The following is a 21,819-nucleotide window of genomic DNA, read 5'->3' on the forward strand; positions in this document are numbered from 1 at the left end:
TGTACTGCGTTCTCTCTAGAAGTGGAGCATATTTGGGCCTTTGGAATCACATCTTCAGATTTCCCATAGCCCCTTTCTCCCTCGATAAGATAACTGATTGACACCTTGCTTTGCAAGTACTAAAAAGTGGCTGAATCAGGTCCTTGACTAACACACTTCTTAGCTGTCTTGGTGGCGTGACAGAGGCAGGGTCCCCAGAACCAGGCAGATCCAGGCTGAGGTGACTTGCCACTTGCTTGCTGTGTGACTTGGGACGAAGCTGTTAAGCTCTGATAGCTTCCGATCCCTCTTCTGTAAATGGAGATAATGCTCATGTGTTGTTGTCAAGATAAAATGAAAAGAAGATGTTGACAAGGAACAGCAGAGTTCTTTAGCCTTGGCTGGTATGCAATAGATTTTAAAGGATGCATGTGTTTGGAACCTTCTGTCTAAAATTGTGTGGCCAAGGCCATTGGTTGGTTGGGAGGCATGGAATTAAGACTTACAAATGAGCTTGCACAAATGAGATCCACACCAGTCTTGACTAGCTTCCTTTAACCTGAAGGGTTAAGCTGATAGCTCTGAAATGTATCCTTGATACCACATTTTGTAGGGGGAAAAAGCCACTTATTTAGAATAGGTAGGTTATGACTGCAAGAGATATTCACATTTTCTATTCTTCCCATTAAATCTAAATTTCAAGTTCTCTGCATTTTCCAGAATCAGAGTTTGGTCCCTGGGTCTTATTTTTCTCTGTTTAGAGAGAATAAGGGCTGTCTGGGGTGGTCGACATTTTTAGGGCTTCCCTGGTGCTGCGGGAGTGCTGTTTATAGGCCGCGTTGTGGACGTTGTTCGTTAACTCATTCTTCAAGCACTCTATGCCCGGGAGACAGTGATCTGCAGGATTGGTTTTGCCAGCTGCAGGGAGGAAGAGGCAGCTGTGTGGCACAACTGTATTCCAGTGTGGCAAGTGCTCCTTTTCAGGCATAGACTGAGGTGGGTGGTTGCAGAAGAGGCCTGTACACCATTGGTCAAAGGCGTGCTTCTGGAAGATACTCTACCTGGTGGGCCAGGCCTGGGATTCTGGCCTGGGAATCCTAGTTCCCTGACTGAGGGAGACTGCAATCTGCACTCTCCTTGAGGGCTCCTGTTTTCTTAACTGGGTTATATGGAAAGGAGGGAGCGGGACACGATCAGATCAATGGTTCTCAAACAAAAACCCATGGTGTGGGTGACTTCTTCAGAATCATCTCAGCAACTTGAAAAATTAGAATCTTGGACCTCAACTAAATGCGGGATAGGTTCCTAGAATCTGTATTTATGCAGGTTCTCTGGCAATTATCATGAGTGGACTCTTTGGAGAATCCCTGGGTGACTTCTTGATTCCTTTTCTTCTTCTCCGTCTCTCATTCTTTACAACCAAATGACATTTTAAGTATCTCCTTCAGAAGGCCTTCTTGACCTCTGAAACATTAGTCTCGGGCAGCATTAGTTCATACCTCTGTGTAAAAAAGAAACCTCATCAGTTTGCCCTTGTCTTCTTTTCCTTCTTTCCTCCTGCTCAGGAAACACCTAAAGATAATGGTAGGTACCAGATCCATCTTTGCATCCTCTGTGCTGTGCTCACTGCTTGGCACGTCCAAGAGACCAACAGGTGATTATGGAAGATGGCAAGAAGGGAGAGTGGTGAAATGCAAAAGCTGTTCTTTTCGCTGTCTATTAGTACTTCCATAAAAGAGATGTTTCAAACGCATCACTTCAATGTTTTGGAGATTACCCATTGAGTTACTTAATATGTGCTGTCCCCTTTCTCCCAAATTTATGACTGTTGCAATGGTAGCTGTATTCCATCCCCCAGAATGAACATGGAATCACTGAGAGAAGTGAGTGGGGAAGAGGACAACTTAGATGCTGACAGTTTAAACTCAGGTGTTTTGCAAACACAAGTTCCCTGTAAAATATGATTTGGCATTCCTCTTGCTCTGCTGGCTCCCTTCCCCAACCGTGGGTGCCCCAGTCCTCCTCTGGATGTAATGGGGTGACACTGAGAAAAGGAAAGCCAGCTTCCTGCTTGTCCTCCCACTGCACCATCCCACACTGCATCACTGACCTACTGACGCACGCTGCCAAGCTGCATCTGATGAGAAAAAAGAAAGCCTGAGGGATAAAGGTAACACTTCCCCATAAGAGATGCATCAGTGCTGTACATCGTATGTTTTACTTCTGCTTTTTGGATTAAGGACAGAATGTTAATTAAATAGCAAAAAGCTCAACTTCTGAGCAGCAGTTAATCTCTACTGCTCTTCTTTGATCTGTTGAGTCTCTGAATTTTTGAGAATATAAAGAGTGAAAAATATTTCCCAGGGGTCTTTTTAAAGAGGCTCTTCATTTGCTTGTGTTGATCTTTAAGCTATATATTGACTTGAAAAGCAACCATTTGTTAGAAAAATAAACATCTTGTGGTTGCTGGTTGTTGTTTGGCTGACACAGATGTGACTGAGCTTGAAGGATGAACACTGCGGTTACCTGGCTCTGCCCAAGCCCTTTCTCCAGCGGAATGTTCCATTTAGTTAAGACTGCAGAGGAGCCGGATTCATTAGCCTGAAATCTGCAAGCTTCTCTTAAGAGTTATTTTTGAATTCATATAATTTTAATATTTGGGGACAGGCTGCACCATTTTCCAGGTGCCAAAAATGATCACTCAGATTTTTTATTAGCTGCTGTTTTAGCTTCAAGAATATTTTCATGTTTATGGCCTGCTTTGTGCCTTTGACCCGATTCTCTTCTCACAGGGATGGTGTCCTAAGAGGATGAGGTTTATGATAATATTAATAATACCTGGAATACTAATTTCTTTCTAATGAGTTCACCATCCCCTGTCCTCCCCTGATACTCACACACTCACACCCCTCCCCAAACACACATTCTTAACACTGATGAAAATATCTTCGGAGTATGTATGGGGAAAACATTTTTCTCCCCTTTTCAGCAAGAGAAAGAAGTCTTGGGGGACAATGCTGGAGGAACCAAGTCTTCCAAACTGCAAGCCCCATGGACTCTTGTCTTTATTTTCAGCAGGACTTTTCATGCTCAGGAAATGTGCCACATGCCATAAAGGAAAGACCTTGGGCACCGCAGAGAGCGGAAAGCTTTTGCCATTCACAGAAGAAATTAGCTGTCAGCTCCCATCTCCTCTACCTATAATTTGCTACAGCCTGGAAATGAATAAGTGACAGCTTTAAAAAAGGGGATTTGGAATAATTGCAGTTAAAAGCAAAGGTAACTGTATTATAGACTACCACTTATGCTCATTTTTACTCATGAAAGGGTTGGATTTTGGGGGGTTGATAAAATGTTTGCAAAGTAGGATCATAGGTCTTTTTATTTATGTCTGGTCTAAAGCAATTGTTTTTCCTTTTGTATTTTTTGTCACCGTGTAGTGGGCTTTGCTTTTTCGGGCATGCGAAGGAGGGCGATATTCTGTAGGCATAAGCCATTACACGTTTTCACTGTTAGCTGCTGCACACCCATTGTGGGGTGACTGGGGTGGGATTTCATCTGGAGGTGCCAGAATTCTACAGCCTGTGCTCTCCCCAGGGAGAACAGGTGCTCTTGCTCTTGCTCTTGGCCGGGTGCCATCATTTCTGTTAGGTGCTTTTTGTGTTTTAGTTTAGAATTTGAAAAAAAATTTTAGTCCAAAACATATCTTTAAAAAATGCTTCCCCACCTCTCAGCTAATCTAGTGCATCATAGAGTTGCCATGTTTGTCTACAAACTGAGCTGCAGAAGAGTTGTTCCATGATTCCCAGTCCATTCAGGCAAAGCTCTGTTCCAAATAAGTATACCTTTAAAGCTTGATGGAGAAAAATATCTGAAATGGAGAATAAATTCTAAATAGCATTCATTGGAAAGATGTAGAGTTAGCTGTATGCTGTTGGTCTTCTCTGATGTCCAGATGTTAATTTACTGAATCTCACTTCTGCGAAAGATCACCTGGATGTTCAGAGTCACAGTAATTCCTTAGGAGGGTCAGATTAGTGTTTGCAAAAGTTTGTGATTTTTCAGGAGAGAAGATATAGAATCTCTCTAAGGGGATGGATCTTGGAGATCCCAGTTAATGTTTCCCAGAGTATAGTGTTAAAGATGTTAGATATTAATAATGCTGGCTTTGAAAAAATACTTAAATAATTGCTTATTCATTTTAATGTTATTGGGGAAGTACAACAAACACAACAGACTTATGCTTTCACAGATTTTCTTGCTCAGGGTGACACCAAGGTGAAATATTTTCAAGAGAAATATTAAGCAAGTAATAGGATTGGAAGATGGCCCTTGAAAAAGTGGAGTTTGGGGAATGCTGATGTAATCCAGAGCCTGCATTTTGCTTGTGAAGATACTGAGGGCTAGATAGCAAATGACTTGCCGAAGTATACTTTATGGTGACATTGAGACTAATATCCAGACAGTTGTGTTACTTTTGTGAATAGTAGCAAAGACAACTAACCTTTATCGAGTGTTTACTATGTATGAGACAGAGTTTCTATATATTATCTCATTTAGTTCTCACTACGATCCTTTGAATTAACTACCATTATTATTATTCTTATTTTATAGACATGAAAATTAAGAGTTCTGGAATTTTGAGTAATTTGCCCAAGGTCAGAGGCAGAACTGAATGGAAAGACAGGTGAAACATCTCTAGTTCTTGTTCATTGAGAATAGTTAACATCAGAAACGACCTTGAAGAATGGATCAGGTAGTTAGAAGATTAGAGGAAACTTAGGAACAAATATTTATTGAAAACTTACAGTGTGTGCTAAATCACTAGACACTAGGGGCCCAGAGACTTGTGAATTAATAGTTAATTGCCTTAAAGAAGTGAGGAACCCTGTGTACCACATTCCAGAGAGATGGTCTCTGCATTAGCATCTTAAAGACTGAGAAGCCTGCAGTCAGGAATCTGTTTTCTTCTGTACAATTCATAGTTTTCAACCTCATTTAACCACAGGTTCCCTTTTCCCCAGTAGCAGCTATTATATTTTGCAGAACCAATATTCTCTGGAGCACCCATTTGGGACCTGACCTAATCCTCTCAACACATTTTACACGTGAGAAATATGAGGTCTCTAATGACTTGGCCAAGGTCTTAACTAGTTGTTGGCAAAGCTTGTATCATATATTCATGCATTCATTCAACAGATATCTATCAATTGCCTCTCATGTGCCAGGTGTTCTAATGAACATGTGGATCAGGCAAAGATATAAGAAGACAAATCTTTTTAGATAATAACAAACTATGAAGATTTAAAATCTTCACTTTTTTTCTATTTCTCAAAACAGAGCGCCTGTCTTTTTCATCATTGTTTTCCTAGCTTTTAGCATGGGACAGGAGTGTACTCTCAATATAAATGAATGACTTTTTTATGATTTGGGGCCTTTTCCATTCTGTCTCAAAAACTGTCTACTTTTCAAATAATAATAATAATTGTGATTATTTTGAGTATATATTATTCTTTGGGAGGTTGAAGACAAATATTCCGGGAGGCCCCAAGATTGAAATAGATCTATTGGTCCCTGTAACTTAGAAGCTCAGTTCTAAGAAGCATTGGCCCTAGCCATACTCATCAGGGGAGAGATTATTTATGAAATAATTATCTCCATAGGGTTCTCAGTATTGCTAAGTGGTTTCATTGGCTAGAATTTTCAGATCACATCTGTTTTTTGATTCCTAGGCTTTTGGCCATATTGATGATGGGCCTGAATCTCTGAGGCCCTATCCAAACTACTAATATAGACAGTTCCTTGAGGGAATATTTTGTTTGTTTGGATAAGACAAGGGTAACACACAGAATCTTATTAGACAGTACTGTATGACCCAAATTAGGGGAAACTGCCCATGGGACCTGGGCAGTTTGTCTGGCAATTTTCTGAATTATAGTACATTGTGACATGCTAAATCTCTGCTCAAGAATATTGAAGGGAACTAATGAAAGGATGCATGGATTCCTTGCATCATATGATTCAAGAATAAGAAATATGGTTGATGTCAGCATAGTACAAGAGCTCAATGAATTCCCTGGGCTTGAGGTTCTGAACTGCCCAGTTGATAACACTTGCTAGTAAGGTAAAGAACGTCCACAAAGCAAATGACTTTTGTACTTGTATGTCTCATTTCCTGAGGAATTTGTGACTGGGAAAGAAGTCCATTTTACTATGTAGGAAATGATGATCTGACCCAGGATGTTTATGGCTGAGTGGGTGGGATGGGGACATGGCTTGGGTGTGCCTTGCTCTGCATTCCATGTAGAATTTATTCTTTCCGAGAGGCTCTCCACACACAAAGTCATAGGTTATCAAGCAGAATAGCCCTCAGAAGGCACTTGTTTGAAGCATCTTTGAACACAGATCATTTTGTTTAGGGGAAGGTTGTCAATAATTCTGAAGAAGGATGTTTTAATATTAAAAATGCAACATGTCTGGCAGAGGCATGCATCTTATCTATGCAGAAAAGACCTTTGACAGCATCCTTTTTTAAAAAATATTTTTATTTACAGATCTTCATACACATACAGTCCATACATGGTATATAATCATTGGCTCACAGTATCATCATATAGTTGTATATTCATCACTATGATCATTTTTAGAATATTTGCATCACTCCAGAAAAAGAAAGAAAAAGAAAAAAACTCATACATCCCATGTTCTTTATCCCTCCTTCTCATTGACCACTAGTATTTCAATCTACCCAATTTATTTTACCCCTCATCACCCCTATTATTTATTTTTTATTCATTTTTTTTTTTTACTTATTTGTCCATATCCTGGATAAAAGCAGCATCAGACACAAGGTTTTCACAATCACACAGTCACACTGTAAAAACTGTATCATTACACAATCATCTTCAAGAATCAAGGCTATTGGAACACAGCTCAATGTTTTCGGGTACTTCCCTCCAACCACTCCAATACACCATAAACTAAAAAGGGATATCTATATAATGCATAAAAATAACCTACAGGCCAACCTCTTGACTCTGTTTGAAATCTCTCAGCCACAGAAAATGTATTTAGTCTCATTTCTCTTTACTCCTTTTAGTCAAGAAGGCTTTCTCAATCCCATGAAGCCAGGTCCCAGCTCATCCTGGGAGTTCTGTCCCACACTGCCAGGGAGATTTACATCCATGAGAATCATGTTCTGTTAAGGGGTGGGGAAGGCAGTGAGTTCACTTGCTGAGTTGGCTTAGAGAGAGAGTCTTGATAAAAATACTTAGAATACTAGGAATAGAAGGAAACTTCCTCAACATGATAAGCACATATATGAAAAGCCCACAGCTAACATCTTATGTAATGGTGAAAAGCCAAAACCTTTCCCTCTAAGATCAGGAATAAGACAAGAATGACCCCTGTCATCACTGTTATTCAACATTGTGCTGGAAGTTCTGGCCAAAGCAATTAGGCAAGAAAAAGAAGTTAAAGGCAACCAAATTGGAAAGGAAAAAGTAAAATTTTGCAAATCACATTATCCTACATACAGAAAATCCTGAAAAAGACACAACAGAGCTCCTAGAGCTAATAAATGAATTGAGAAAAAGTGGTCGGGTACAAGATCAACACCCAACAGTCAGTAGTGTTTCTATACAGAAATAATGAGCAATTGGAACAAATAATCAGGAAAAATTGCATTTACGATATCAATTAAAAGAATAAAATATCTAGGAATAGATCTATTGAAGGATGTAAAGGACTTGTACACAGAAAACTGCGAAACAGTGCTAAGAGAAATTTTAAAAGACCTAAATAAATGGAAGGATATTCTGTGTTCATGGACTGGAATACTAAATATCATTAGGATTCAATACCACCCAAAGCAATTTATAGAGTCAATGCAATCCCACTAAAAATTCCCAAAACCTATTTTAGAAACATAAAAACCAGTCATCAAATTTATAGAAAGGATAAGGGGTACCAACTAGCTAAAGCTATCTTGAAAAGGAAGATGAAGTTGGAGGACTCACACTTCCCAATTTTAAGACTTATTACAAAGCCACAGTAATCAAAGTCATAAAAATAGCATGGTACTGGCACAAGGACAGACATATAGACCAGTGGAATAGAATCAAAGATCTAAATATAAGAGCCAGAACAATCAAACTCCTAAAAGAAACCATAGGGAAGCATCTTCAGGACCTTGTGTTAGGCAATAGTTTCTTAGAGTTTACACATAAAGCATAAGCTACAAAAGAAAATAAGCATGAATGGGACCTTATCAAGATAAAAACCTTTTGTTCCTCACAGGTAAAGTAAGAGACAACTTATACAAGTAGAGACAATGTTTGGAAATTACATATCTGATAAAAGGTTAGTATCTAGTATGCATAAATAAATCCTTGAATTTAACAATAAAAAGACAAATAATACAATTGAAAGTGGACAAAAAATGTCTCTTGAGGGACTGGAGAAAAAATATGGAACTATTAAACTTTATAAGCGGGGAAACCCCAGATATTGTCTCAAACTTTAGGGACTTACAAGTCAGTAGAGCAAGCCCTTGATCTTGAGCCTTGCTCTCATGAAACTGATTTCTGTAGTGGAGAAGCTGAGTGTACCTGCAATTATGCCTAAGAGTTGCTTCCGGAAAACCTCTTTTGCTGCTTGGATATGGGCTCTCTCTCTCTCTAAGCCCAACTCTGTAAGGAAAATCATTATGCTCCCCACTATGTGGGATATGTCACCCAGTGGTGAAAGTCTCCCTGGCAACATGGGATGTGACTCCCAGGGATGAGCCTGGCCCTGTTACCGAGGGATCGATAACATCTTCCTAACCAAAAAAGGGAAAAGAAATGTAACAAAATAAGGAATCAGTGGCTAAGAGGCTTCAAATAGATTTGAGAGGCTATCCTGGAGGCTACTCTTATGGGAGCTTCAGCTAGTTGATGGTTATTACCATGGTTTGCCAATCCCCCACCAAACTCTTGCTTTATCTGAAATTCTACAAAAGTTTCACACACTGAGATTACTTTTTAGAAACCTACAGCCTCCAGATTTTTCCTAGACCAGGTAAGTCCTGAAACACAGAGGGCCCAGCCTCTCCAAGAACATCAATTAATTCCATTTCCCTATCCCATATTATTGACATCCTTTTCCAACAAAAAACATTAGAATGGAAATAGCCCAAATATCCCTAAAGATTGGGAGAAAGATCAAAGGAGAAGGAGGACTTATAACAGAGAGTATAGGATTTAACAAATGAGTATGACTGCCGAGTCATTATATTAATATTTCTTTTAGTTTCCAGTATCTTGGAGCAGCTAGAAGGAAACACCTGAAATTGTGGAACTGTAACCTGTACCAAACTCTGAAATCTGTTGTGTAACTACCTGTTACAATGTACTTTGAAATTTATTGCTTTTTTTGTATATATAGTTCATAATAAAAAATGTTTAAAAGTTTAAAAACATGGGCAAAAGACTTGAGTAGATATTTCTCCCATTAGAATGGCTGCTATTGAAAGAATGGAAAATAACGAGTGTTGGAGAGGATGTGGAGAAATACAATTTGGCAGTTCCTCAAAAACTGATAAGTAAGTATAGACCTACCATATGACCTGGCAATACCCCTACTAGGTATATACTGCAAAGAATTGAAAACGGGGACTCATACAGATATTTGCACACCAATGTTCACAGCAGCATTATTTACAATTGCCAAAAGATGGAAGCACCCTAAGTGTACTTCAACTGATGAATGGATATATAAGATGTGTATATACATCCACTGGAATATTATTCAGCCATGAAAAGGAGTGAACATGGATGAACCTTGAAGACAACAAATAAGCCAGATGGAAAAGAGCAGATATTGTATGATCTCACTGATTTGGAACAATTAGAATAGTCAAACTCATTGACTGAAAACCTACAATACAGATTACCAGCCGACAGAATTGGGATAGGAAATGGGAAGCTAAGGCTTAAAATGTACAAGGTTCCTATTTGGAATGATGGAAACATTTTGGTAGTGGATGGTGGTGATGGTAGCACAACACTGTGAACACTATTAACCGGAATGAAATATATAAATATATATATCGGAATATGATTAAAAGGGAAAATGTTAGATTGTATATATGGTAACAGAATAAAAATTAAAAAACAAAATCCGTGGAACTGCACTACACAGTGAACTCTAAGTTAAATCATGGACTTTAATTATAGTACAATTATAAGAAAGTGCTATTATCAGTTGTCACAAAAGTTGCATACCAGTGCAAGGTATTGGTGGTGGGGTGATATACGGAAATCTGTAAACCTTCTAATAAAGGAAAAAAAAAATCTACCAAAGCATCTAAAATCATGAAAGCCAATTGCCGCATGATTAAACAAAATTTGCTAAATGTGTTTTATATTCCTGCCAATAGTTTTATATTAACTGCCTCTAAAAGAAACAGGAAAGCCACATGAGCTTCTGTTGATGAGTTGAGACTTGTACCAGGTCCCTCAGGCCAAAATGAAGCACTGATTTTGGGGAAAATTATTTGCTGAATTAAGCCAGCAGCATCCAAACTCTTGGCTAGTGTGATATAAATTCTTTGTCAAAATTAACAGAACTAGCCTTATTCTAGGCTGGAAATGACTTTCATAAATGATGCAGCCTCATTTCCTTGTTGAATTTATTTCTCTTTATGTTGTGCATGTAACTGGTAATCAATAAATATTACTTCTTGATTTGTGAAATAGTTTCATGCTGTAATTAGGTTGAGTCTACGGTGTTTACATAGAGAAAAGCTTATTTCCTTATGCTGGGATTGGCTTTAATTTTATTAGCCAGATGTCCTAACCATTGGAAGTAACCAGACTGGCCACAAATATCTGAGTTGCACAATGTGATTGGAGCATGGACTGCATTCTTTAAAGGTCATCGTTTGTATGGGGACAGAGGCATCCCTTGTCTGCATTTCAGTAATATAGATTGACTTTCTGGTTCCACTCGGGTCAGAAAACACCACTGCCCATCACTTCTGGCTTTAGTTCCTGGTGGGGAAATCCTCCTGGCTGTGTAAACCCCTAGCACAGAGGGCCACATTTGGCTGGTGAAAGTGGTTAACTCCTGTGGCCAGCCTTCTCCTGCTGCTGTTTTTGTGACATGGCTATTTTCATCCCTGCTTGTTTGAAGAATATTCAGAAAAAGCCATTGCAATTCCCAGGTTTGATAAAGCCTTTAATTTTCCACCCGTTCCTTTTGCAGCTTCAGCTACTTTCAGCAGCAGCCTGAAGGAGCCAGGGTTGAATTGAGGTGATAGTTTCAAAACACCCTGGATATTAGAAGTTTTGATTATATTCAAGAATCACCAAGCCTTGAGCCTGCTTAGCTTTGAAATCTTGGAAGACTATCCTCACAGGGAAAGATTTACAGCCTTTGGGGTGGGAATGTTAACTCTGGTCCTAACCAGCATGATATTTTGATAAGTTGCTTGAGGAGGGTACTGGGTATAGGCTAGGTTAGATTTCTGAAGGATGCAAGTCATCTTGAACCCCACTGGCTAATAATTGTGCAGTACATGTACACTGGGAGATCAGAAGCCGTGTGCTGGGCAAGGTAGAGAGTCAAGTGTGGATGAAATAAAATCGGAAAAAAATAAACTATTTGAGACAAAACTTGGCATATATTTGGTATTTATATCTGTTTTTCTCTTGAAATGTTCTGGTGTGTTGGCAAGAAGCTTCTGGCTGTTGTCAGTGATAGGAACATCTGTGCTCCTTTGCAGAAAACTCAGGAATCTAAAGTGTTTGGTGGAAACTGTAACTCTATCACTCATTCTGTCTCCTCATTAAGGAACTAAATCTCTCCTGCTCAGAATGTGCTCTTAAAAGGAAGACATGCTGTATGTTTCTGGGCTTTACTTAACACCACCCGGCAAAAGCGAGTTTCCCTGAATCTAAGGTCATCGGATGCAAGTGCGCATAATTGTTGCAAATCATCTTTGCTTGTTTGGTTGGAAGATTAAAAAAATGTCAGCCAGCAAGGCAGTTGCAACACAGGCATCCAAAGAGAGCCATCAAGCCGCACAGGACCCATATGGCAAATCCTTTGAAGTCTTTGCTTCAATACTGGTAGTTAATTCTAACTTCTGTTACAAATGACCTGAAAATAGCAGTGACTTAATTATGATAAGATTTAGTTTCTGATCACTTCAGAGTCCAACGCTGGTCGATCGGGTCATCCTGGTCATCAATATCTAGACTGCCCATCTTTGACTAGTTTTTCGTTGGCCAGAACTCAACCCCAGGTGTGGTCCAATGCCGGGGAGATTGGGAAATGGGGGTTAGTGCTGTGCCCATGAAAAGTGCAGTGGATTTGTTGGATGTGTAACATCATCTCTGCAACATCTCTGAGTGTTATTACTAAACAAGGGTGGATCCAGGTTTTGTGGGGCCTGAAGCTTGCACACATTTGGGGACCCTCTGTCTTAGTTTGCCAGATTTGACAAACACCACACAGCACATTGGCCTAAACAATAAGCATTTACTGTCTCATGGCTTCAGGGACTAGCAGTCCAAAGCCAACGTGCTGGCAAGGCTATACTTTCTCCCAGAAGTTCTTGGAGTTCAGGTGCTAGTGTGTGACAATCCGTGGAGCTCCTTGGTTTGCATCTTTGCTTCCTGTACATGGTGATCTCTCTCCTTGTGTCTACTCATCTACTGATTGCAACTGGTTTTCTCTGGCTTCTGGCTTCTGGTTCCTCCCTGGGGCCTTCTCTGACTTCCTGATTTCTTCTCCTTATAAAGTCCTCCAGTGACATAAATTAAGGCCTGGCTGGTTCCTGTGGGCCACACCTCACCTAAAAAGAACATCTTCAAAAGGTCCATCTTTGAATGATAGTCGTGTGAATGATCAAATCTATAAATGGGTCCAGACTCACAGGAATGAGGATTACAATTAAGAAGAATTGAGGGTGATGCGATGGTGGCTCAGTGGCAGAATTCTTGCCAGCCATGCTGGAGACCTGAGTTTGATTCCTGGTACCTGCCCATGCAAAAAAAAATAAAAAATGAAAAATCTTTTGAGGGGGTACATATTTCAATCTACCATACCGTCTTTAAGAAAAAAATGCAGATTTTTGTACAAAAGTGAATATTTGTTTAGAATGAGAATAGGAGGGGCTCAATCATTTGAGAGGTCCCACAGTTTATGGCTCCTTCGCTTCAAGATAAATGCATATGCATCCTTAGATGTCTGAATTTCGAATATGTTTTTCCCCTATGTGCATGCAACCTAATAAAACTGTCCTTGGTATGCGACTCTCCCTGTGGAGCACTTAATGCTGGTGAAGATGTGCAAGGCCAGCTGCCCTTACGTGGCTCTTCAGGGTGAAACTTCCCCCAGCCTGTCTGGGAAGCAATTGGCTCTGCATTATGATAGTCCAAGACCTGTCCCTGCTTTGACTCAATGGGCTACCTCTCCCCCTCGGGGTGAAGGTGAGGAAGCGGAGGGCACAGGTGTGAAGGTGCACCCCAGTTGATAGCAATCAAGCCACGATTTACTCCATGCTCCTTAAAACTTATCCCATTTATAAAATGGACATGAACAGAGCACTTTCCTCATAGTGCTGGTATCAAGATTATTTGGAATAATGCATAGAAAGTGTTCGACAGAGTTCCTGAGACTTAATAAGAGCTTAATAAGTGTTGGCTATTTTTTATCGTTCACTCTGGACAAAGATTTATGTATGAAGATGTTGAATCTACATTCTTCATATGTAAAAAGCTGAAATTGTTCTAATCATCCAATGACAAGGCAAGTGGTTGAATCAATGTCTCCATATGATGGAATATGAAGCAGCAATTACAAATGATGATGAAATGTTTTTTGCAAGTGTGTACAGCATGGTATGAAATAGAATTATGTGAATAATGAGTAAGCTTTTTTTTGGCATGGGCAGGCTCCAGGAATCGAACACAGGTCTCCGGCATGGCAGGCGAGAGTTCTGCCACTGAGCCACAGTTGCCAGCCTGATAACGAGTAAATTTAGAAGTGCTGAAATAAATTACATAAAACCGTTAGCTTTGGTCATTTTTGATGGTAGACATAGGACCAAATTTTATCATTTTTGTAGCATTTTGCTTCTTATAATTCTATACAATTTATTAAATGTTGTTAAATAACATTACTGATCCTCTCATAGAAGTAAAACATTTGCCACCTTAATTTTGTCTAACATTTTCCTAATAATGTTTCACATATATTATCCTACTTAATCTTCACAATAACTCTAAAAGGACAACAAAGTGAAAAAAACCTTACATTTTAGATGAAAACAGATAAAACAAATCTATCCAAGCACTAAAGACTTTGGATCTAATGAAATTTTCATATAGAATAGATGCAGAACTCTCTGTCTTCTTCCCACGCCCCCCTAATCCATTCTACTTTTCACCCAGCACTATGAGAAAAGGAAAAATACTCTTCTATTCTCCTTAGCATGGTTTCCTATTCACATTTTAAATGACAGCGTATCTTGTAATTTAACGTATCTTGTTTGGATTATTTTTTCATGGAAGTTCTGGAGGACAGCTTGACATGTCATATTGTTCTACCAGAAAATGCTTTCTGCATTTCAGTTGAGAAATGAACTTAAGGTCAGAGGCTGCCTCCTTTCTGAGCCACCCTGCATGCCACATGCCAGGGACTCCTGGGTTTGGGGGAGTAAGACCTGACAGGTCCCTGTCACCCTGGACACTCCTCTACCCTGGTGAACTGGTGTTCCGTACCTGGCTTTCTGTCTTCTTCCAGGGGCCAGAATTATTGCCAAGGTAATGTCCTGAGAGCTGGTCCCCCTCTCTGCCTTACTGACTCGTTCCTGCAGAGGCTGAAGGTTTGTCTACAGTCTCTGGCCTGGTGACAGTCCCTTTCACTACTTGCATGAAGACTTCTCTGGTTCTGACCATCTGCCTGTACCTGGGAATATTGTGTGTTGCTGGTTTCCCCATGTCCATGCATGGTCTTGCCTGATATCTATTACTGCAATGTAGACCTGTAGATGCAGATAAGTTTACTTGAGGTGACTCTGGTGGGGTTAGTGTTCACTGGATACAAAGGTCTACCTGGTGCCGTACACTCCCAGCTGCAGAAGCTGCGGCTCTCCTTGCCTGAAGCCCTGTGCACTCCAGAGGCCATGGGTGGATCCAGTTCCAAGTTCTGGAATCTCCCAGTGGGCCTTACCTCATTGCAGTGAACTGGGCCAGGTCACCAGATATTGTTCTTTGAAACCAGGATCTGTTTTTAAGTTATCATCTGCACGGAGTACCGTGCTGCTGCAGGCCACGCAGGGAGTGGAAGTAGGGGAGCAAGGAATAATTAGTGCTGACCTGGAAAATACTTAGGGGTACAGTTCTCCTACCACGACTGAATAAAAATAATACGATGAAAGATGTCAAAATATGGTGCACTTTCTACCTGTAACAATCCCAAGCAAGTCCTGAAAAGGAACGTGATATGACGTTTTAGTTTCTCCCTAAAAGAAGGGTCAGGCTAAGGGGAAAGTCTAGGCAGGGAAAAGAGTAGCAGGTCAGAGCCTCAAGTCCTGGCTATGCCTTTTCATCTGTGCGGCTATGAATAAGACAGAGCTGCTTGCATCTCAGTTTCCTTGGCTATAAAGTGGAGATAATAATAGTACCCATCTTACAGGATTGCAGTGAGGATTCAATGTGATAATGCTTGTGATCTTATTGGGCTCTTAGAAAGTGCCTGATAAGGGTTAGCTTTTATGACCAGTCACTTCTAGTCTTTTGGTTTCACAAGCTAGCTTGCAGGTAGAAATTGAAGAAGAGACTGGAGCAGTGGATTATTTTTTTGTGACACATGCAGAATACTGCTGTGGTAGAGCAGGTTAACTCTTCCAGTGTTGGGAACCAGTGGCCTCACACGCACATACATTTTACTTATAAGATTGTTATCAGCTCTTATTTTGCTCAAGTATTTGTTTGCCTGAAGTCTCCTAGGCTGCCCTTTAAAGTGAATGCAAAGAAACCTGTTGAAGAAGTTTCAGAGAAGATGGGCTTCAAACTGGACTGAGCAAATGGCCCATCATTCTTTTAGAGCCATTCAATAAGCCACGTGGGTTGCACACTGATCAACTGCAGGAATACAATTCACACTGTGGTGTGTGTACACGTGCTGCAGGCGGGATTGCACAGGGCGCAGCCTACAGCCTGAGTGAGGTGGCCACAGGCCCCCCTGGGTTTCCGTGAGGTTGGGGAGAAGAGTCCCAACATGAAATTGAGCCATGTTCTGCCCCCTTAATTGTTCCTACAGAAATGGGATTCCCAATATTCTAAACATATTCCATAGCTTTGGAAAATATTTATGTATATTATCTAATCCATCAGTGTAAAACTTGATGGAGCTGACTCTGTCAAACTGTTCTTTTCCTCTCTGCTCCATCTCTGTGAAGTTTGTATCATCTTACTTAGGTCGATATCATAACTGACTTTGGAAATAGGTGCTACAAGTTGAAGGCCTAAATGGGCTTAACCTCAGATTGAAGGCGGAAAAGGGACTCATCTGTAGAAGGTTCACTTATTTCTGTTGCAAGAAAATACAGCCTTGAATTTGCATGCTCATTTAGTGCTGCTGATCATATGAAATGCTGAGAATTAGAAGGGTGATAGATTTCATTTTGGAATGTATTTTTAACTTAATTTGTAAGTGAGTCTATTGATGCTCTGGGAAATTTGTTCTAGGAAATGTTTAAAATGTGCTGTAGCTATTTGGTTTATGGGTTGTTGAGGTGCTATTTATTTTTAGCATATACCTCTCTTTCCATTTCCCAAAGCAAATAATCAAGAATTAATGTTTAACTTTAAATTGCATCTATTTACTTTATATTGAGAGTTATTATTATTTTAATTCATATGGTTCTTTCTCTGGAAACCCCGGTTTATCTTTTGGAAGAGGGTTTTCGTGTTCAGCAGTAATTATTATAACCACAGCAATGAACACTTATTGTACACATTGTGTGCCAGGCATTGTGCTAAGTGCTTTAGAAGGATGATGAAGGTGATGATGATAATGATGATTTAACCTTCATCTTAATACTAGGCATTAAATACTATCTGTTATAATTCATGTTTTATGGTGAGGAAATGAACTTGCCAAGGTTTTACATCTATAAGGGGTGGATCTAAGGTTTGAACCCAGGCTGTTTATTCCAGAACCCATGCTCCTAAATGTCACTGCAGGTACAGACAAATCTTTTGCATTCAAAGAAGAGAAATGCAGATATAATCCAGAAGTTCTCAGTGATTCAAAGGCTTCTGCATTTTCATGTAGCATGCATTTTGGAACAGTGAATTCCCTTTGTTTGATCTGGTTTTTTTTTTCAGGTTGACATTCATGGTCATTTGAACAAGCAGTAGCTGGTGGCAGCAGGAGAGCACCAAAGGGCTTCTGACTTGCAAGAGAGATTAGCATGGAAATAAAAAATCCATACAGTGAATACACAGACTCAGTTAATATACAACTGACTCAATTAACAAAATGAAAACATGAACCAAAGTATGTTTCAGAACATAGCATATTACTTGGCTTTGTATAATAAAATAATCCAAAGGTCAAATCAAATTAGATAACAGGTTTAAAAAGTTTAGGTGGTTTACTTACTTCAGGAATTTTGGGGGGACTTTAATGCATGCTATATGCAGTGCAGATCTCCAAGAGAGAAAAAAATAGTAGCGTTCTTTAGATGTACCTGACAATGTTTGCTTGTTTATTTGTTCCTATTTTATTCTTGCTAAATAAGGCTCACAGTAATGCAGCCTGAGATGTGTCATTTTAGATATTTCCCATGTAGCAGCTAAGGTAATTTTTGTTATAAATAACAGGAAACTCAACTCCACTGGCTTAAACAGTAAAGGCTTATGTAACTGAAAATGTTAGCAATATGGTGAGCTGTAGAATTAGTTTGATTCAGCCACTCCCCAGGTTATTTAGGTTTTGGCTTCTTTTTGTCTTTCTCTCATGCCAAATAGGACTGGACTTTGTTACTGGGCATGGGGTAGATTCTCCCGCACATGAGCAGGTTGGCTAACAGAGAATACCAGGAACAAAAATCTGATGGATTTTTAGGAAGAGTGAAAGGGTGCATGGCCACTAGAAAGTCAGCCAACAAACCTTCATTGTGGATGGTGACCCAATACCCTAATTTAGATTAGTGAAGATGCTAATTGTCTCTGTTCTTCATCTTGTATGTTTTTTGTATACGTATTGTATGCTTTCATCTTGTATGCAGAATTATTATGCTACATAATTCTACATGTAGGGTTTAGATTTTGGGTTTTTTTCTCAGATACTTTTGGTGAATATTTCTCGATTATTCCTAAACATAGATGAATATTCCAGCAGGCATATTGCACAGTTTCCCATATCAAATTCCCACAGACCTGATAAAATTTTAGGATTGGCTGTTAACATAAAAGAGTAAAAAAGTGAATGATAGGATGACATTATACCTAGTCATTGCTATATGATTCATATTTGTATGTACTGTAATGTAAATTGACTTCTCTTCATCTATACCTTCACATTTCTGCTTGCATGTTTCTCTGAAAAGTGCTGATGGATGTTTTACTGAATGCAGGCTGGGGCTTTAGACAGCAAGAAAAAGAGAAGTAAGGGGTTTAGTTTGCATGTCTCACGTACACTCAACTTTGGCCACAGGGATTTCTTCTGAGAAGTGAGAAAAGTCTTCAGATGACTTAGTTTCTTTGGTGGTTACCCTGTTTGCCATACTGCACCAACTGGCATTTCCTTTTTTGTCCAGTGAATCAATTGAAGGCCTTCCGTGTACAAGGTGTTTTCTGTACATTCAAAGTTGACCAAGGCTTTCTTCAGAAATAAATACTTCCTGGTGCTTTCAGTTGGACCAGGAAATGAGACAGGCACACAAATAACTGCTCTACTGAGGATCCAGTGCAAATGGAGGCTCCAAAATGGGCTATAGGATTTCACAGGAGGGAAAGATTGCTGGTGGATCAGGAAAGTCACATATTGAGGGGAAAGAGGAGAGGAAGGGGATTTCAGATAGAAGAAGTGTCATGAAAGGGATAAATAATATAGTTTGGCTAAGGGCTTAAATTCTGTGTGGGAGTTAAAAAAAAAAAAGGAAAGCCAGTGTAGTTACTTCTTGTATTAGTGATCAATGGTTGTGTAACGAATCACCCCCAAATTTAGTGGCTTAAAAAGTTCACAGAGACAGAGAGGAGATTCTGGGTTACCAGAGTGTAATGAGAAGTTACTGCCTAATGGTTAAAGAGCTCCTGTTTGGGAGTGATGAAACGCTTTGGTAGTGGATGGTGCTGATGAGAGCACAGCATTGCAGATGTATTTAATGCCACTGAATTGCCACTTAAAAAATAGTTAAAATTGCAAATTTTATGTTATAAATATTGCTTAATAAAAATAAAATATTAATTAAAAAAAAAACCCAAAAAAACCTTAGTGGCTTCTCTCATAGTTTCCATGAGTCAAGAATCCAGGAGCAGCTTGGCTGGCTGGTTGTGGCTCAGGATCTCTTCTGAGGCCGCTGTGAGGTTGGATGGAGCTGCAGGCATCTGAAAACTTGGGTCTGGAGACTCTGTCCCAAAAGTGGGTCATTCACTAGGCTGACTAGTTGGGGCTGGCTGTGGGCTTCTCCCTGGGTTGCTTATGTGTCTCCTTGACGTGGAGGCTGGTTTCCTTTAGAGCAGAAAACTCAAGATAGAAACAGTCAGGCAGAAACTGTTCCTCTTTATGACCTATCCTTGGAAATTGGGTAGCATTCCTTCCCACACATTCCATAGAATGTTAGAAAAGAGTCAGTAAAATGGTCTGCATACAAGGGGAAGGAAATTAGGATTCTCCTGAAGGGAGGAATGTCAAAGAATGTGTATACTAGATAAAACCACCACCATTCTTGAAGAAAATGACAGATGCAAACACAAGAGTCGTATTGTATTGATTTTCCTTGAGTTGTCGTTTTTAAGCAGTGTTTACTCATGCTAATTGGCATGCTAGCCTAGGCTACCTGGTAATCTATGATATAAATAATGTCTTAGGTATCTTCATCTAATAAACTAGCCATTTAAAATAAAAATTGGTAATGTACTTGTGGTAGATTGAATCATATCCACTACACAGACATACTGATGTCTTAATTTGTGTTCCTGTGGGTTTGTAAATAGGACTTTGAAGATGCTGTTATTAGTCAAGGGGTGTCTGAACTGAATGAAGGCAGGCCTTACCCCAGGAGGGCTGAAGTCCTCATAAGCAAAGGAAATTGCACATGGAAGCAGAAGCCAGAAGTTAGCAGGAATCAGGAGAGCAGACAGTTCACCATATGATGGAGAATTGCAGGCACACTGGCTCTCAGGAAAAAAGTGAGTCCTAGGGATACCTTTGAACTTCTTCCTCCAAAACCGTGAACTTAAAAATTCCTGTTTAAGCCACCCCATTTTGTGGTATTTGTCATAGCAGCTCTGGCAAACTAAGACAGTACTCAAAAGATTTCTTACTGCAGAAGCTTCCTAAATTAAGTAGATAAGGAATGGCTCAGGCTGAGTTGGAGGTGGAGGGGCAGGCTCCCCCCTTTGTCCAGCAGTGGCTTCAGGATCATCTCGGTGGACCCTGAGAACATAGCTCTGTTTAAAAGTCACTCCTTGGACCCATCCAGTTCCTTCTTGATTTTTCCTATAGAATTCAGTTTTTTTCTTTTGAATAACTTTTCCCTGTTGAAGGATTTCAAAGTCCTTTGCAAATGTATCCTAATAATTATTTTCTGTCTTTTAAATATGTAGTTGAGCTGTCCACTGAATGATGTTAGCATTATTTCTTTCAGAAGGACTGTTTTGGAGGTGAATATGAAAAGTGGCTGAGAGTGAGGGGAAGGGGACTTTAATTTGGACAGAATTTCCCCCTTTCTGGCTTGTTCATTCAGTACACATGAGTTAAATACATACTTGGGACTGAAACCTAGAGCAGCAATTACTGCAGTGAAAGAGGTAAGCTCCCCTTCTCAGTGGTGTCAAAACTAAAGCCATCAATAATCGTGTAACCTCAAACCATCACGGTGAAATTACTCTGGAATGGAAAGCAAAGTTCTGAGAAATAGAGATTGTGTGTGCTTTTGCATAAATGTCTTTGATAATTACCAGAAGTAATGGGGGAAATTTTAATGGATGAGGGGAATTTCAGTGAACCATATAGGGAAAGTAAGTTCATTAGTCATATGAATATTCGTTTTCTCAAAATAACCATATGCTTCCAAGATATTTTCCCACAAAAAGTCATCTCTGTAGAAGGTGTGCATGAAAAGAGACCTTTTAACACAATAAAGAAAGTGGAAAAGCAGAGTTCATTACCTCTCTCTAATTTAGCACACCTAAAGGGCAACAGCCAACAAAATTATCTTTTATTTAAAGAAATTTGAGGGATTAATGGTACAAAGGTATTAATTTTCCTCTACTGTTGCTTTCCACTTTTCATTGCCATTACAATACACGGTATTCACTTGTTCCTGGAGAGGAAAGAGCATCTAGCTTACTGCAGTGATACCCTTTTAAAATAAAGAAGTCTTGAGTAGGTGAAGGAATCTTAGAAGAAACCTGTAGTTGGGTAATAAATGAAGGGAAGGAGACTATTTACAAAGCTGTGCACTTGGAAGGAGAATGTTATTCTTTGAATTCATGCATTAAGAATTCAACATTAATATCTGTGAGATTCCTCATTTAGAAGATTGGTAAGAAAGAGTTAGCTGCTACAGATCCATAATTATTTCTTAAAAGATTCTTCTAACCGCTAGTAAAA

The 21,819-nt window shown here is 39.6% G+C and overlaps 1 protein-coding gene across 8 annotated transcripts in view; it reads left to right on the plus strand.

Moving 5' to 3' along the window:
* The window catches only part of ELMO1 (engulfment and cell motility 1), a 577,880-nt gene that overhangs the window by 16,138 nt on the left and 539,923 nt on the right, over positions 1–21,819 (plus strand). The window contains exon 1 of one of the 8 annotated variants that reach the window (XM_077119647.1): positions 7,123–9,562. The exons of the other annotated variants lie outside the window; for them this stretch is intronic. The gene's annotated coding sequence lies outside the window, so the exon portion shown is untranslated. Of the gene's footprint in view, positions 1–7,122; positions 9,563–21,819 lie in introns of those variants that run through there. 8 annotated transcript variants of the gene reach the window in all.

The sequence above is a fragment of the Tamandua tetradactyla genome, chromosome 1, assembly GCF_023851605.1.
Source record: "Tamandua tetradactyla isolate mTamTet1 chromosome 1, mTamTet1.pri, whole genome shotgun sequence".
NCBI classification, from domain to species: domain Eukaryota; kingdom Metazoa; phylum Chordata; class Mammalia; order Pilosa; family Myrmecophagidae; genus Tamandua; species Tamandua tetradactyla.